The sequence below is a fragment of the Rhinolophus hipposideros genome, assembly GCF_964194185.1.
Source record: "Rhinolophus hipposideros genome assembly, chromosome: 7".
Lineage (NCBI taxonomy): Eukaryota > Metazoa > Chordata > Mammalia > Chiroptera > Rhinolophidae > Rhinolophus > Rhinolophus hipposideros.
The window spans coordinates 41,970,899-41,988,528 of NC_138053.1; the positions used below are offsets into that span (position 1 = coordinate 41,970,899).

General features: G+C 33.7%; 1 protein-coding gene across 1 annotated transcript in view; it reads left to right on the forward strand.

The window, feature by feature from the left end:
• Window positions 1-13,749, forward strand: part of CETN3 (centrin 3) — a 608,779-nt gene extending 595,030 nt beyond the window's left edge. The window contains exons 14-15 of the mRNA XM_081053674.1: window positions 11,502-11,645; window positions 13,657-13,749. The gene's annotated coding sequence lies outside the window, so the exon portion shown is untranslated. The remainder of the gene's footprint in view (window positions 1-11,501; window positions 11,646-13,656) is intronic.
• Window positions 13,750-17,630: the final 3,881 nt, after the last annotated feature.

Sequence of the window (17,630 nt, forward strand, 5' to 3'; positions counted from 1 at the left end):
AGAAATGCATATTTAAATGAGCCAAGGAATTTGGAGTAAAAATCATTTTCCTCAGAGAGGGCACATTACTTTCTGTCAGGGAGCTAGGGTGAAGAGCTGATTATTTTTATCCAAATAGATTATTCAGGTGGGTTGCAGCCTGAGTTTCAGTTTACCTCCAATTTCAAATGTCTTCTGAGTGAAATCTTTTCTGAGTAATTATAGGCAACCCCTACGGGGATATTTGGGATTGAAGCATTACAATACCTGGAGATTTCCCTCTAGTTTCCAGCCCAACCCATACATCCATACTCTCAGCAAAATTCTCTTCGGGAAGCATTTCCTGGTCAGAGCATCAGCTCTGAGTTTGGGGATACTATAAATTCCAGTTAATCATGCCAGCCCATGCCACTATAAACAACTTCTCCATATTATTTGCTACCTCAGCAGAGTTCTTCTGCCCATTTTTTTTGCCCGTTTATTCCCAGACATGGCTAATGCTTGTAGAGAGGGAAGTGGCACTGGTATTTGTTCAAAAAGAGCCTCTTTTCTGTCTGGAAAAGAAACTAGTTAATTTAGACTTCTTTTTCTATGGCTAACATATATGGGCATATATCTATGTGTATATACATTTTATCCTGTTTTAATTTGTTCTAATTGGTATGGTGGTAATTATGATCACTTGTACTTCCTAAATGGATGTGGAACAATCTAATATCTTATTCATGTTCATTTAATGTCTTACCAGTAATTGATATACAGTCGTTGTTTTTATTTATTACCAAAAAAGTGTGTTTTACAGGTTACAGTAGCTTCCGCATAATCAATGAGTGTCTGTGTCATAACAACAGCTATTGTTTGTGGAGTGCTTACCATAATTAAATTAGACAATACATGTAAAGCACTCGTAAGTGTGCTTTTTACACTTACCAGTGCTTTACATGTATTGTCTAATTTAATTCCCACAGCAATTCTATGAGTTAGGTACTATTATCACCCCTATTATACTAATGGGAATACTGAGTCATGGAGTTTAAGTGACCGCTCAAGTTCATGTAACTTGTAAATAATGGCATCAGAATTCAAATCCAAACGGTTTTTCTCAGAGGGCAAGCTCCTAGTCATTATACTATATTGTGGTCTTAAGAGAACACAACATTTTTTTTAACAAGGTTGTCCTGCACTCCTGTCTACCCTTCAGACTCGAAAGATATCTGTTTTATATAATTCTCTAATTAAATCATTCTGTTCCATATTTCACTTTCTTTCTATATGCTGTTTAGTCCACTAGGAATTACTTCTATTCCTTTTTTTATAGAATAAACATCTATCTTTTCTTTAGAATTTAGCTCAGCTATCACCTCCTTCAGAAACTTTTACCAGTCAGTTAGAATTTGAACCCTGTACATATATCAACCTTAGCATTCAACTTACTGTATGTATTGTATTTATATATGTGTGTCTCATCCATTAGTCCACAAGAGCCTTGAGACTAGGAACTGGGGCTTATCAATATCTTTCTACCACACCTAATGATTCCTGACATGTAATAGTCACTGAATATACATCTAAGAAATTGATTTCAATCTCTATCTGTTTCTAAAATTGATTCACAATAGGTATTTCAAAGGTTAAAACTCTCTGTGCTGAATTGCACTTATCTTGCTCCAAAAGTTAAAACATAATAGATCTCAAAATAAATGTTGTCATACATTTTGGAAGATCATCTTGGCTAAAGTTAAAATAGAAGAAATGTGGTTATTTAAAAAGATAAAATTATTCACTTTAATTTTTATGTTTTTAATAGTTAAAAACAAAATTCAATCTTCTATTTCAAATTAAACTACTATTCACTCTTAACTAATAATACCTTTATGTGTCTGACACTTCAGGTGGAATGATTAAATTATGCACCTGTAGAAAGATCTCAGAAAGAAATGACAGGTATTACAAACCTACTATGTTCCTGAGTACTTAAAAAAGTGCCGTATTTAAAATTTAAGACACTGATTTTAATTCATTGTTTCTCTTGTAAATGACATTCTTCTTTTCTTTTTGATTCACACTGGGAGGTGTACATTTTTATTTTCTTAGCTTTTCATTGAATTTATACTGTAGAATATTGCACTGTTCAGCTTTGTTAGATAGTTACTGTAAGCCAGCAAGAACCATTTCTCTTGCTCAAATAGAAGAGACTTTGAAAGGACATTTTGAAGAAATGGAGAGAATAGTGGCTGCACATGGAGATATAAAGTCAGAGCATAAAGTCTTTAAAACCATTCTCCCTGGTCTTTGCATACCGACTATGTCTTGCTGCATTGAACGGATTAAGTATATTTTACTCCACTCATTTTTAAAATTGAAGTTCTTGAATAAAAATTGGGGGTAAGCAACCCCAAATAACTTCTCAGTTAGCTCTTGCAAAATTATTTATGCTTATAACCCTCTTAGATTTCTTTAATGTCCCACTATGGGATGTATACAGCCTCCAAATGTAAAAACTGCTGAGAATGCTGGTCCTCAGAAGGAAGAAACAGAAAGGTTAGTTTGATCCCTTGGGGTCTCCAATTTGTGCTGAGTTCCATGCCATTCTTTGAAATTATTCTCTATTCTCTATTTCTTTCTAATTTAGAGTCTTTATTTATTTTTTTTAATGTCTGAAAAGGAAGAACGTAGCCAAAAAGCATGTGAATATTGTCTTCATAAAACTGCCAGTTGTGTTTTCTCTATGGAACAGAAAAAAAATGTAGAAAAATTTCCTTTGGATGAAGGTGTCCAGGATGGGAGAGAATATTTTTCAAGTGTCTCTGGCAATACTGTCATTCCTTTTCACTAGACAGGTTGTAGTATTTTATGTTAAAATGATTTATTTCATCTCCCAAAAGGAATTGTTGCCTCATTGAGACTCAGTCTTATGACTTAAATTTTAATGTAACAAGAAAAGATTTGTCTGATGATGCATTTCCCATGTCAATCAATGTCTTCTCCAATCCAGGGGCAGCAGAAACACCCAACCTGAAACTCATTCCTCTTCCCAGATCATGTGTAAAATCAGTATATCATAATTGATTCTTCACCTTACCCTGAGCCTTTACAGATAGAATAGGGGACAAAGATATTTTGTCTTCTCTTCTGCAACCAGTGGTAACTACCTATACTTCTTGGTAAGCTTTGGTTCTTATTGAGTGAATAATAATAATAATAATAATAATAATAATAGAGAAGGTGGAGTGTAATTTTTCCCCTTGTCCCCAACTTAAATCTCTTTATACATATCTGAAAATTATATATAAAAGAAAAAAAGAATAAAATTATATGGGTATATATGAGTGTATTTATATGTATGTGTGCCAATGTTTATATATTCATACATTTATTGCTTCCTCTAATAAAAAATCACTATCACTATTAATTATTTTTTAGTAATGAAATTTGAACTTTGGAAACAAATCTGGTTTAAAATATTAATTTATAAACTATATGAATTTCAACAGGCCAATTAACCCTCATTAGACTTAATTTTTGATATGAAAAATGGGGATACTAATACTCATAGGGCTGCAACAAGGAGCAATGGCTATATGAAATAGCATAATTCCTGGCACATTGTAGGGGCCCCCAAAGTGGTAGTTATTATTATATTTACCCTGCTACTCTTGTCACTAGACTTGGTGCTCAGATACAGAATCAAAAATTGTATAACCTCTCTTCTCAAGAGCCTCAAAGTTTCCTGAGGAAGACCAAAATAGCATCGAAAACCAAAAACATAATGTAATAAGTGCTATTAAAAATATTAAAGTTAGGTATTTTTTTTAAGTAAAATGGAACAAAGCAAGAACCTGGGCAGTGGTTGGCAATAAAATTTGTATCTTTACCAACTTAATTGAAACTAGTTACTAGCCAGGGGGGTTTGTGTGGCTATCAATAGTTTTGTAATTTTTTTGACTGTTCTTATTGTTTTATTTACTTGTTTGTGTTTTTATTTAGAGTTTATGTATTTTTGTAACGCTAGGCATAAGAATTTGTCCTGCCTTTGTTTGGTCTTGAATATCAAAAAAACAGAGGATACCCCTGAACACAGAAATGTCTTGTCCTGGAACTGGGAGAAGTCTTGTACAAACATCTCTTAGACTACAATAACATTTGTTGGGAAAGAGGCATTGGTGTGGACTTTTTATAGAGTGAATGTTAATCCGCTGTATCAAAATAATTTCAGATGTTTAGAGATCATCAATATTTTCCTATCAGTTCTATAATATTGAGACAATTTCCCCAACTCCAAAACTTTAAAATATAATAATTTAATGTTAAAGAAGATGCAATAAGACACAGTGGAGCAATTTGCAGAAAACTCTAAACTTCTGAGGCAAAGGAATGAATGTGATCTGGACCCAATAAAATATAACTCTAAAGCTTGCTGGGAGTTAGGATCAGCAGCCAGAATTAAAATAATGATGCGGCATACGTAATCTCTTCTCCATTCCTCTGAGGGTCTGACAAAGCTTAAAATGTGTACATTTCTCAGAGTATCACTCTTTATGCTTTCTGGGAGACAATTAAAAGAAATTAGGACAGTATGAGCATTTAAGTGATAGAAGGGAAGATAAGAGAGAAGGGAAATCTGATATTGTTCTTTTTCATTATTAAATACAAGTGAGAGTAACTGGACATGGATAGGAAATTAAGTACTTAGAGATAAACAAACATAAAAGGCTAAGAATCAAAGAAAATACAAAGAATTCAACCCTGGAGAAAAAAATGAGAATACTTAGGAATCAAAAATTGAGAAGAGATAAAACAAAACAAAATGGAATATATGAAACAGAAAAATTGACATTGATACAATCTTTTTAAAGAAAGAAAACAAAGTCTTAGCTGAAATAGTCTTATTATAGTTCCCTTTATTGTTTTTCTCTACTAGTTTCTAGCTAGGAAAAGCCCCCACTATTTTGCTCCTTATTTGCTTGCTGTTTTTCATAGCTAGGAAAACGGGGACAGAAAGATAAAAGTCACCCAAGGTGAGACATCCACAAAAGGGGCTGAGACAGGACTTTGACCCAGATGTACTCGAGTCCGTCACACCACCTGTCTTTTCTGAGTTGTAATTGTGGTTTTTTACAAATCTAGATGTAGGCAGTTAAATGTACAGATTTTTAAATGCTTCCTATCTCAAGTCTTTGTACTCTAACCTGCTCCGTCATCTGTCTTACGCTAAATATACGTCTCGCTTTGCTGGTTTCCTCTGATGCGGGAGTTCACTTGAGGTTCAATTTTAGGAAGTCGGAGTTTTAACAAAATTTCTTTAAATGGTTTCCATATTTAGCCTATCTTGCAGTTCTTAACTGTACATGGAAGAGCAAATAGGGAGCTTAAAAAAAAATTAGGTTCTTTAACAACTAGATGAAACCAAAATTTCGGCTCTCTGACTTCTAAGACTTGGAAGTAGTGTTGGCAACCTAAATTTATCAATAGGTTAACATAACGCTCTTCACGAAGGACTTCTTTATCTTATCATAGTAACTTTTACATTTCCAAGAGTGACCCTTTTCCTATAACTGTTTTCAGCTCTTTTCTGAAGTGCATTACTTCCGGTCCTATGCCACTACTGCATATTAATTCATATATATGAAGAAAGATGTCAAACATGGAAGAATTCATTTCTGACCCTGTTTTTAAAAGACAAACCAATCTAGGCTTATTTTTTAAAACTATGTGAAGCTTGGCTGTTTTTATTGTACACAAGTAATGCTATCCCTCGGTTTTCTCTAATGAACACTTACACAAAAATTAAAGATTTTTTTTTTTTTTTTCCGGACTGTTACTTGGATTCTGCAGTGTGGTCAACTCTAAGCCCTGTGACTCCTGGTGGTGTGGAGAGGAAGGTGGACAGGAGGCAGAAGGATGGCAAGAAACATTTTATGATTTATGGGAGTTTATGTAACATTCTCTCTTTCCTTACTGCATAGTGTTACTATTATTATCATTTGGTGGGCCTGAGGCCCTGGCCACACACATCATCTACCTAAAAATAATTCTACAGCCTGTCTGGGTGTCATTATGGTGTTTGTTTCATAACAACTGCCTATGAATCTTTATTCAAATTCAAGTGGGCTGAGACTTTGAGCCAACAATGGGCCACGTGTATACTAATAGAGCACAGTTTGTCTGTGGGAAGGCTCTGGCAGGATCAGAGTAGGGTGTGTCAAAAACTAGGCACACTGCAAAGAATCTCAGACCCAGAGACTCTGAAGAGACAGGATGAGACCACTGAAATGTATTTTTCCCAAACAAGAAATGTGGTATTTAGCTCACTCCCAGAATGAGAAAAAGTAGATCTGCTGAGCTAAACAACCTAGTTGAGAATCATGCCATCACTCACCTTGCTGACTAACTTAGGGGAGTGAATGGTGAATGTCAGGGGTTTTTCTTAGGAAGATTTCTATAAGCACAGAGGCATAGGATTTTTAGTAGATATATTTTACCGCCATAGGGTTTAGATGGTGGTATAGCAATCTTTATTAATTGCATACATTCTTTCATTTTGAGATACAACATGCATTTATGAAATAAAATCGCCATAAAAATCCAGGGAATAAAAAGTGTGATGTTCACAGACTTAATCTCAAATTAAATACCTGTTATTTTTACAAGTATTTTTTTCTGAATTAAAACGTTCCTAAAAAAATGACTATGAAGACAGATATACAACTGATTCTGAGCAAAAAATACATAGTTGTAGAATTAAGGTTAAGTAAAGGTTAAAAGGGATGTATTTGGTAGTTAATTGCTATCTACTCCATTAATTACAATATAGTAAATGTGGGAGAATTTAGATACCACATGCAGGAAAAAAACACAAAAAAACTATTTTCCATCATCATATTGAAGTGATGACATTAGTATTATTTCACTAGGGCTTTTGGGCTTGTGTGGTTAGATAGCACAAATGAGTAATTATAGAATATTCTAATTCTATCATACTTTATGTAAAGAAGCAAATATAATGGTAATATAGAGAAAGTTAAATTAAACCCCCATTGTTTTATATTCTATATTTGAATTAAAAGGATCAATTTGAACTTATGAAATATATTTTTAAATAATATATCATTTACATCTGTTTATATGTCTCTTGCTACTTACTAAAAAGGCTTAGAAATAATAACACATTCAGTAACATCTCTCATCTCCAGATTATGATCTGGTGACATCATTTTTACTAAAAGAAATCAAGACATTTCAAAGAAATGGATGAATCCATGTCTCTGGTAGGAAACGTACAAAATGAGTTTGGATCATCTTTCATGCAGGAAGAATGAAAGCTGTCAAAGACTACTAGTCATTTCAAAGGATGAGATTGCAGAAATGGGGTGCTGCCATGTTTTAGAAAATTATGAGTACTCTTTCAGTTATGTTGATTCAAAACAGAGAAGCTATAGAAATGAAAGTAAAGGCAGAACTAATATGAGAGTTAAACCTAAGAACCAGAAGTTTTAGTAAAGCTGTTTTTGACAGCACCAAGGTTTCTGAGCTCTTTCTTAGAAGCAAAATTAAGACTGAACTATTTGCCTCCAAGTTCTTGATTTCCTATAACGTCCTTCATGTTAAGAACATCATGTACAATATTTTATGCATCAGTTAAATTATTCTTATTTTGTTCTAGCAGATGTTTAGCTGAGTGCTATGTGAACAGTAAAATAATTTTGAAACTTAATCTTCTTAACTAATGAAGGAAAAGGGTAATTTTTAATCTCTGGACTGTTTTGTAGGATACAAAAAGATTTTGATCGTTAATAAGTGTTGCATTGTATTTTGAAATTAAATTCTTTTGTATGTTTTTGAAGGAAATAAAAATAAATAACTTGCTTTTACTTACTACTTTGTAAGTAAATAGGATTGAGCCACAACTGAGGAGAAATCTACACAAAATTATGAAAGCATTCAGGGGAGGTATTCCTTTGAGAGAAAAAAAATATTTTTTTCTTTAAAAAAGGAAGACGGTTTTGAATTCTCAGCAAGGAATCACCGTCTCAATTAAAAAATTGTTCTGAATAGGAACTTAAAAGCTTCTAGTTCATTTCATTTATGCTCTGGCCATTAGGAACTTAAATTAACAGATAGAAATTAAAGTGAGGGGAAATTAGTTTGAATTCTGTTTGGTAATATTAAAGAATAAAAGCAAAGTTGCTTCTCAAATACAGTGTTATATTTTTTATTTTCTATGTAATATTTGAATCTCTCATTAACAGTTATGTAATCAAAGAGTCAAAGACTTGGTGTTTGAACCAGTAAACCTGATTGACCAGATGGTTGTTTACACATACAGTGAGAGGGAGATTGTATTCATGAAACTCCTGGGAGTGAAAATGGCTGTGAACATTTTCAGTAGGGGTTGGTTTTTACCTGTATGAGGAGAATAAAGATATCTCTGTTTTCATTCTTCTCATATGATTCAGTGTCTGAAACAGATTGAGACACTTAAATTGAAACAGAGATTTTCAGGAGTCATTTTTTAATGATTATTCGCTATTTCAGGGAGACACCCATGTGCTTATGTTTGTAGTTCTCCTTAATAGTAAAACAATTATCAGTACTCTAAACTTATCAGCTTTTACTTCCACAGATCCTAATAGCTATGTTATTAAAGATGTTTAGAATCCTACATTTGGGGGCTTTCAAGTTCAAGCCCTCTTCTTGTCCATTCTGTCACTAGGGCTGCAGTGCACAGTGTACGGTTCATACCCAGTATAAACTTAGGGGGTGACTTTCATATTGTTGTCCATCTGAACAATGTCCCTTAACATGGGGAGGCGGGGAGGAGGGAACTAAATATGACAGCCTAAAGAGAGTTAACATTAAAATGGCCTATCTTTTGTAAAATTACTGAATTCTATGAAACTATTTAAAAATATATTCCTATATTTTGAAAATAAAGTATTTTAAGTTTTAAGACCTAAGTTGAAAATGAAACCAATCTGCATGATATAAAATTCTGGGTGTTTTGTTGTATTAGGCATCTAATACCAGACCATCTTATTATTAAAACTGCAAAGATCAATAACTGAATCTTTTTATAGTAAATACAAATTCACCACAGTGGAAGTATACATTCCTGAAAAGTGGTAAGAACAGAAGTTGGTATGTAATGGAGCATGAGGGGACTAGAGAAGTGGTTGCTATCATCGCTTGTTTTCTGTTAAGGGAGGACCAGGGGCAAATTGATAACCTAAGGGTGAAGATATAGGAAAGCAGTTTTAAGAGAAGCAAAGGAAATGAAGGTCCTCATATTCATCTTCAACAGCAAAGTTTATTATTAGGGGTCACATAGGATGCAAGAAAAATATCACCACTGGTTGTCTCTTTTACAAACCCAAGTATACGTTTTGGTCCCTGTGCTCTGGGACCTAAGTCATGAACAGTGAGGTAAACACAGTTCCTCATATTATTCTGTTTTCCTTATTTTTTAAAAAATCAGTGGCTGTGTCATTTTTGAGTTGGCATTTTTTACAGACAAGGTACACACATTTCCTTTTGCTTATGGTCTCACTACTGATTTCATAGGGAATAAAATAGTAGTTACTTGCATGCTCTTTACTTGGCAATATATTGCTACCAGCATCACAGATAAAAATAAATGTGTTCAAGAAGAAAATTTTGCCCTGCATCCTTACTTAAATAATAGCCCCATCGTGAGAATCTGATAAGCTTTTTCAAAGAAAGAGCTTATATATTTTGTACTAAGTAAAAATAAAATGTGTTTAGATTTTTGCCCTTCTCATGTTCAGCACTTATACTTTTATGTTTATTTGGGGAAATGTGACTTCAACTTCAATTTGAAATGTGTTTTAAATTTATAATTAAGTTTCTTTTTTAAATGCCTGAATAATAGAGTAAAAAAAGAATATCCAGATGTTTAATTAAATTCCAAAAAGTGTTTATATGTATCACAACTTCTCTTTGAGGACCTGGGTTAGTAATAAGACCTTATAATTGTTTGGTTCTTTACAGTTTACAATAAGCTTTGTAGAGTAATTCGTATAAAGTTAGTGATAATAATAATGTTCTCAGTTCTTGGATCTGCTGAAAGGATGACAACATGCTCCTAAACACCAATTAATAGAAGGTTCTTTTGAATTCAGAACGTCAACATTCCATTACTTTTTTGTTCAGGAGTGAGCAGTGGAGAGTTTTCTCCATCTCTCAGATTCAGATCATGTATTATTAGATTTTACAAATTGCCATGAAGAAATGGTGGCAGTAAAACCAAATTTGAAACTGGAGCTATGTGTTATATCTTTCATAGTGCCTTGTACCAAGTATTTTTCAACATATATGCTCTGTATTTGATCTGATCATCTTTTTTTCTCTTTCTATAATTTCTTCTGAAAGCTTGTGTGCGTATATGTTTGCGCACAAATGGGTACTATATGCAAATGGTGTGTTCTTGCGGCATTTGAGGATATAGTGCAGTAGACTAAGTGAAATTCTTAAAAGAATGGGCATAAGTTATTGACCCTCTTGTGAAGGGGAAGTTTCATGGTGTTGATACTAAACATTTGATTTTCAAATGAGCCATAGCATGCTAATGACACCACAAGATCTACAAACACTTTTGACACATACTGTAAAGGACTAGGAAATATTTGTGTTCAAAGGGCTGAGCTAGGAACCGTATGCTAGTTTCTGAGGATTTCTGTGAGCCTTTTCATCTTGCCCTTGGCTGACTCAATTCTGCAGCGAAGGAGGTGTGTGGTAGTGTCTTTGGAGACTCAGTCTCCACTGTTAAAATAGTCTCTACTGGCTTAACGTGTGAATGAACTCATGCATTCCAAAAGCAAAGATGCAAAAAGAAACATATAAACATTTTTTTTTCTCTTCACTTGCTTATAATGGGGTTTATTGTTAGTGAGGAGAATTTTTAAAGAAATCTTCACTTTTGAAATGGAATAGAATAAATAGAACTTTATCGCACCTGGGAATGAATGTTCTTTGAATGCATTTCAAATGTGTTTTGCATACGTTCAAGACTAATATGTTAGCTTTCAATTGGCAGAAATGTATTTCTGCTATGCCCTTTCTTGTCCAGTCAACCTAGCAATTCATTAATTGATATCTCAATTTACTGATCTGTCATAATTTATTAAAAACCTCCTGTGTACCAGGTTTACAAAACAGAATAATACTATCTAAGGATAAAAATTCTATTACATGATGCTCAGTTTCCTACCACCTAGGGATGCAATAAGAAACAGAAATAGTGCTTTCAAACATTGCATCTTTCCCTTATTGTGACAATGACAAAATGATAAACAGTCTACTTTGGTCCACACATGTGATTCATATTCAAAATATTTGCTTGGTCCCAAATTCATGGACAGATATGTTTCATGCAATTAAAATGTTCAAAAGTATCTCTTTAGCCTTGTCTTTTATTTTTCTGATCTATATGCTTTTCTGCACAATAAGCTGATAAATATTCTCGCCAGGTTTTTCATTAATTCTTTTTTGCTTTCCTTTTGTAGCTTTTGACTGACATCTATTCACTTCAAGGGTGATTTTCCTGTTGGCAAGAGGCAGAAGAGACACACCAAGCCTCACCTTCAGGAACAAGCAATTTAAGTACTATAATGAGATGGGTCTTTTCAGAGTCTATAATTGGTGACAAGGTATGGCAGCTTCATATCAGACAAAGATGTACAACACACAGCTTATTAATGAGGATGGAACGTCATACTCCAAAAAGCTTCCTGTGACTCTGAGATGGGAAAATATAGCAGATAGCGTAGGCTGTTACTAAGTCCAATATCTCGAATTTGCATCATAAAACCTTTATGTAAGCCAATTCAAGCTAATCCAGGATGGGATGTTTTTCCCCTTTAGAATTCACTAGGGTAGCCAGCAATCCATCACTTTGGATCCCAGCCCTCACAGACAACAGCAGTAATCATCTAAACTTGCAGATATGTTCAATTTAATTGGGTTAGTTTAGTAACCTTCCTTGTATTAGAGCCAACTTGCAAAGAGATGTAATATTTTCGCAGTTATGAAGACATAGCAGCTGGCCATAGTAAGATTTGATTGTGGATCAAGAAATCAGATTTTCATCAAGTTAAGAACTCTTCATGGAAATATATATGGAATAAATAATAAAGTAAAATGATTAACAAGGAAACCTACAAAGATACTGGCAAGGCATACGAAAACTGCCTCACTGACAATGCTGAAATCTCTTACTCAGCTTACTCTGATGGTTTTTACTTATGTTTTTTGGGGGAAATATTGATTTTAAATAAAACCAAACTATTAAAAAGTGAATATTGAAACAATGCATGATTTTAATATTTAGAAGTTCTATGAAACTTCAAGATGTTCAAATTATGTTGTAAATATTAATTCATTAAGATTTATACAATTTTCTAAGAGCGGTAACAATGTTTTTTAAACATTATTAAACATTTAAAAGGTAAATAAGTGCAGTCAAATGCAATTTCAAGGAAAGTCAAGAAGAGAACTCAGGTGTTAGGTTCCTGGTGCTTTATTCTAACTGAGAAATGATACTTTTTTTGGTGAACAATAGAAAAGTAGTTAGAAAATAAATACCTCTTCTTAAATGTAACACTGGGGCCTCTTTTAATGAGGTAGGTGACTAAGATGCCAAAGAATAAAACACAATCCCCTCACCATCTGCAGCATACTAACAAATTTCCAAATTACCAAAAAAAAAAATAATAATAATAATAATAATAATAATAAGATTAAAATAAAACGGAATTAAAGGTAAAGGATTGTCTAACTTAAGATGTCCCTTTCTTGGTTATCAAGCATTCATTTGCAGAGAAAGCAGTCTTCATTTCAGCATGCACTGTTTACAGAGGGGTCTTTCTGTTTATAATTATCAACCTTTTATTCCATTAAGTTGTTGGATTTTCCCTTGATTGTCACTATATGGTTATGTTTCTAGGGAGTTCATGAATTTTTCAAGTAATTGAAATATCTCCTGAAGTCCAAATTTGGCCTTCTTTGATTATAAGCTAGAAATCACAGCTCAATAAAATTTTTAGAAGCATTTAAAATTATAATTGTACATTGATGAAAATGTCCAGGATCACATTTTAAACTAGACTGATTGCATGGGTATTATTACTAATGCATCACATATGACAAGTTATGAGAAGCTAGAAGCATTTCCTTCTGGGCATCAGGACTAGGGGAAAAAGAGTCTCAGGGGTCAGAGACTGGCTTCTCTTGTTTGGTCAGGAGCAGGTCAAGGCTAATAAATTAGAACTACAGAGTCTAGGGAAGATGGAAAGGCCTGTATTGTTTCACTCCCTCCAACCAAACTTTCTTCTTTCCCTCAGCCATGTGATATATGAACTAGTTCATTCCCTGCTTGATTCAGCATTTACAAAGTTAGGAAATAAAAGGGAGGGAGGTGACTCATTTGGTTTATTAAGACCATCCAATATCTTCGGTGATATATTTCAAATAATTGCTATAGGATGTAATCTGACATAGACATTTCTGATTTAGTGAGTCCACTTGGGTATTACATTTATATTTCATGGGTCTATTGTACTTGTTTCCCATTTTCTTTTCTAAGTAGGTGAATATACAACTGAGTTTTAAAGACTCAAGTTTAAATTCTTGGGTCCCACTTTATTACTCCGTTCTCCCCAGAAACAACCTTGGATGCAACCAAAGATGCAGCAGCAAAGTACGTTGAGTAGCGTGCGGGCTTGGATATTAGACCAGTCCTGAGAGAGAGCACAGGTAAGCTGCCCAGCTCAGCTCCTGCTTAGTATGAGAACCATAGACAGCTCTGCCTATCTGAGCATTTATAAGCAAAATGTTTCTCATTTATAAGCAAAACTAATCATGTCCACTTTGTAGGACTGATTTAGTGTTTAGAACTAATATATGTAAAGTGTCTATCTTGGGAACTAGCGTTTAGTAGATGCACAGTAGATATTCCTGATGTTATTATTTCTACTATTATTGTATGAGGGAGAAGCTCTCTGGGCTGGTTAAGGACTTGTGTGGGATCATGTGATGGATGTCTTTTCTTTTTCAAATATCTTGCTATTGTGACAAACTATGTTTATGCCTTTTCTCCAAGTGATTCATTCACATCTTGCCAGGCCACCTGCTTTAACCTCACCCCTCTTTCACTTTCACTAAGTGTTCAGTAATAAAAATAAGATGACAATTTGCCACTTGCAAATGTGGTGACTCAGCTCTCAGCATTGTTTGTGAAGTCACTTGCCATTCTCTCATTTTATGCAGTACAATGTTGGGCGTGATGATGTTAGGCAATATAAACTGTTTATTTTTTTCGTATCCAGAAACTTAAAAAAAAGAAATTATTTTTTAACGTGTCTTATCTTGTCTTTGAAATAATATTTTGTTTATAAGAAAATAAAAGAGGAATTATACAAGTATCTCTAAATTATTAATATCAAAATTGAAACATATTTTTGGTTAATAAATATGCAAGTATCTATTGACCCAGTACTATTGTAGATGTCAGTGTTATAACAGGTATAACAACAATATTACTTCAGTAATGAGACATAATAGAAATATGAGGAATTTGAATATAAGAAGAAGGTATTTTTAAGAATCTAGTATTAAGGGAAAGAAAGGGCTAAGAAACTAACCAAGAATGTCATAAATGATTGTTTTCAGTTAGAGGAAAATCTCTTATAAAATATGCCCTTTAAAATGAATGAAGACATATTTTATCCTGTCATTTATTCTGACAGGTGTCATTTTCCCAGGGCAAATGTTTGAATATCTTAGTTACTTTTAGAAAGTAACAGCTGCTAGTGTTTTCTGAATTTTGAAACTGGTGACCACAGTCCATCAGGTGTTGAGTTGAGCTGAGACTTCTTTCATAATTGTTGGTGATTTTTATTTTTTCTGCTCCTCTAAATGGCCATTTTTTGCAGAGAGTCAAATATCACAGTATCGCTGGCTGAAAATAATTTAAAACCGGAGTTGTTAAAACCTACCTATCTATGGCGATATCCTACTTGTTCAACTTTCAAGAGAAAAAGAAAACTTTTAAGTTCTATCAAACATTTAAATCTTAACTGTTGTCATGTTTTTCACATTTCAGGGAACTTATTTTCTCTGAGTAGTTCTCCAGGCTTTACATCTGTACTCCTGAAGAAATTGTTTTAGCTCTTTGATCCTCCTATGTTGTATAACTTATTTAAGAAACTCCTGGGTTTTGTTTCCAGAAATCTGGAGAAGTCTACTTTTTATCTATGAGAAGATGAAAAAAAATATTATAAATTGTTCACTTTGCTTCCCAGTTTATTCCTTCTTCAAGTTAATATTGTCTTCTCCCTGTGCATTTTTCTCTTGTGAGTTATATGGTAGGTAACAAAGAAAACGATGTTCTGTTCTGCTTCTCATTCTCTAAAAGGGTTTAAACATTGCTGACCATGAAAGAGGTAGCAGGTAGACTTCCAGAGAAAGAGAAGAGAGTAGCTGACAGCTCTTTGGTGGCAATAGCAAGCAAATGTGTTGTCTTGATTTATAAAGGGTTTTAATGTCATCAATAGTAATTCAGCAAAGACAGAGTTGTAAAATGCAGCTCAAAATGTAGCAAATTGCATCATTGTTAGTGCTTTAGAATTTTAAAATATCTGCAGCAGATGGTAGAGTGTTAGGAGCAATGTCTTGCTTTAGTGTCTGGGAAAAGTTGATGTCATCATAAACCCTAGCATGATTGTGGCTTCGTTAGCCTGCTCAAAAAAGTTATTTTCCCTCAAATGATAATTTGCTTTTCAAAATATTTAATAGAGTATCAAGCAGTCAGGACTTCTAAGAGAAATGGTCCACTTTTCAAAGATATAAAAAAATAATATATAGTATCCTTAGAAATGGAGAAGTGTTTTGAAACAACTTAATAGAGGTCCTTTTCCTTTGACAGAAAGTTCTTTGTGATATATTGTCCAGACTAGTTTTAAATAAGGAAGATGAATAAGGAAACTATTTCTATTTAAAAAAAAATCAGTAATGTTCAAACTCATCAAATTTTAGTTTCAGAAGCTTCCTTAAATATTAACTACTCTTACCCATTATTTACAAATGGTGGAACTGAACCCCTCAGGATTTACCCGAGAACATACATCTGGGATTCGGCTACGGGAATTGCTTCTTCTCCTTCAACATAGTTTTTTGTTTTACATTTTTCTAATGCACTAAACGGAAAAAGAAATTAATAAAATAATTGATATTTGTGACCAGTACAAAAACTTCCTAAATTGAAATCGTAAATTTTCTGTGTAATAATTCTAGCTATTAATCTGCTGGAACCTGAAAATACTGGTTCATACCCAATACTGGGTTGCCTTACTTTTGAGAATCACGCAAAAATAAAAATAAAGAATATAATAAAATGACATTTTATTTGTTTAGAAGGACCAAATATGACCAAAAAACACTTCAAAATATAAAATATTTCACCAGGAAATACTATGCACAAATGTATAAATCTTGGTGGCTATTAGGAGAGGCTTTGAAGGCAGTCTACCTGGGTTGGAATCTCAGCTCTGCCACTTAGTGCTGTGTGAGTTAAGCATGTTACTTAGCCCCTCTGTGCCATTGTTTTCTCATCTGTCAAATGAAGCTACTCATTTAAAATTCTTTTTGTGAGGATTAAATGGGATAATGTAAAACACTTTAGTCTCTGAGAAACAGCAAGCTTAGGACAAATTCAACCACTTATTATTATTATATTAAATTTCATGCCTTATAAACTCATTCCAGGAAGACAGCACGGCAGTGGCTAAGATGAGCAGGAATGCATAGGGTATTATGGGGAAAACTAAATTGTGCCAATGCAATTTACTAGAGAGGGGTTCCAAAAATCATTGTCTACTTTATCTGTCATATGGAAGTATCCTAAAAGCAGACAGAATTGACTGTCTTGACTGTCTATAGTTTCCTTTTTAACTTGTGTTCCAATGTTTTGTACTTTAGTTTAATTTTCTTTATCTGGAGATTCATATATATTTATATGCATATATATATATAAAATGCTTTTTTTTTCTTCTTTTTAAAATTAAGTATTCTGGGAAGACTATGATTCCAGTGGAGGCTACTGGAAAATACATTTGAATAAGAATAAAATAAGGACATTCACCTTACTGGCTTTTCTGTCTTGTGCTCAGCCTCCCTTGATAATACTCAAGAGAGAAAAGATAAACTTGTGTTAGAAGAGCATTTGTATTCTGCCCGATAGCATCACAAAAGTGTAAGGTAGCGTCGACTTCAGTTGTAGCTCACAATTCAGCTTGACTCCTGGTACCAAGGGACCAGCTGAGCACCTTCACTAACTAGTTGGTACCCCCCACTCCCATCCCACACCAATCTTTTCCTTCCTAAAGGCCATTCACCCTGTGTGGTTCTCCTGCTCATAGAAAAAGAAGGGGAGAAAGTAAACATTTAAAACAAAGGCAGAACATGTTGCTAGGCATGCTAGAGTTGTATTTCCAGAGATCTTTTATTCTGAGCCTTAATACTTAACTTGTTGCCTTAGTCACCAGTCTGTAAAGATTCTTTGCTTTTGATATAACATTTTGACCTGTATCTTACACTGTCTTTAGTTACATGTAAAGTTAGTTGTCAGGATTTAGCAT